Consider the following 1,546-nt stretch of genomic DNA (forward strand, 5'->3'; position numbering starts at 1 on the left):
TTGCTGTGGGAACTTCACTCTTAAGAAACAAATGGACTGGCATAACTATTAAGTGTCAATCAAGTTGACTATGGGGGGAGGGGAGAGGGAAGAGAGAAAGGGGGAGACTATTTTAAAATTTAATTAGCTTCATCCTGTAATCTTTCTATGCATTTGCATCACTCAGTTTGCCTTTGAGGAAGGGAGATGCATCTTTCTACCCTAGCACCTTTTTCACATGCTGTAGTAGTACTAACAGCTCTCCCTGTTTTTGCATGAAGATTTACAGTCTTCCAACAGCCTCTCCCATTTGGAAGGTGATGCCTGTAATAATTTGCTTTGCTGTATCCCTATTCACTAATTTTACATCAAACTTCTTGTTCTGTCTGGATGAAACAAAACACTTCTTCTGTTCAGCAGTGTGAAGCTTCTTTAAAATTTCTTGGATATAAATAAGAATATGAAGCAATGGGCAATCCTTTGTCTTCCTTCTATTATTCTAACAGTAACATTGGTCTTAATTTTCTTTTTTTCTCAGTGTTTTTCTCCTTACCCTTATGCCCCGGGAATAGTACTGCTTTACCCAGAGATACAGAGAACATCCTACAGTCTCACCTAACCATGCAAGCTATTTCACATTTCATTGGTTGTGCGAATGAACTGTGAAAATTGCTTCCTGTTTCTCCAAAGTATCAGGACCGTGGTTTGCATGAGAGAGCTTTCTTCTGATTACATTAAATAAAATTCATCTGCTAAGTTCATTTCAAAGTCTTAAAACTACTGTGTGTCCTACTAAATCCAAACAAATCTTTTTTACCCTTTTCCCAAATCAGTCATTGCAGGTAACGCTTATTTGCAGCAAGCAATCTATATAAAGAAAAATAAAATAAATAATAATAATAATAAAAAAACACAACAGGAAAACATGTAGCCATACTCTTTTCTGATAAGTGGAGATTTGGCTTTCCCAAATTGAGAGGAAGCTGCTTTCAGTGTATCAAAGGACACTTGAACAAGGACAGTCTATTTTAGTAAAAAATTGGTTTTGTCTAAGATTAAACACAGGAAAAAAAAAACAAGCTTGAATTATCATAGTGGGAACCTAATTTTGAAAGCTAAGTTAAGCAGTTTTCATCCTTTTCTTGACAAACATCTGTGTACCTCACTGAGATATTAATCAGATTTAAAAGCATCTTGTAAGTCTGGGAGTATTTAAATACCTATGGAAAGCAAAATCACAGATACAACTGAAGTCCATGGAACAGTATCTATTTCCACTAATACTAGAGTACATAGGGCTGTGTATTTTTCTGAGAGTATTCAGGTACAAACTTGCAAATTTCTCCAAAATAATCTATCAAATATGGAGCTCAGCGTTATTCAGTGGCTGGAGTCAGTGGGATTTGAGAAAATATTTGTATGGAGACTTAGGTTCAATTTAATCTCATGAAAGCCAAAGGAATTCAAAGCAACTGAACCCAGTCCTATCTTCAAAAGTGCGTGTGCAGCCCTGAATGACTGCAACCTTAATATGTTTTCTCAGACTTTAGACTTGTGTGTTTATGTG

The sequence above is a fragment of the Meleagris gallopavo genome, chromosome 1, assembly GCF_000146605.3.
Source record: "Meleagris gallopavo isolate NT-WF06-2002-E0010 breed Aviagen turkey brand Nicholas breeding stock chromosome 1, Turkey_5.1, whole genome shotgun sequence".
Lineage (NCBI taxonomy): Eukaryota > Metazoa > Chordata > Aves > Galliformes > Phasianidae > Meleagris > Meleagris gallopavo.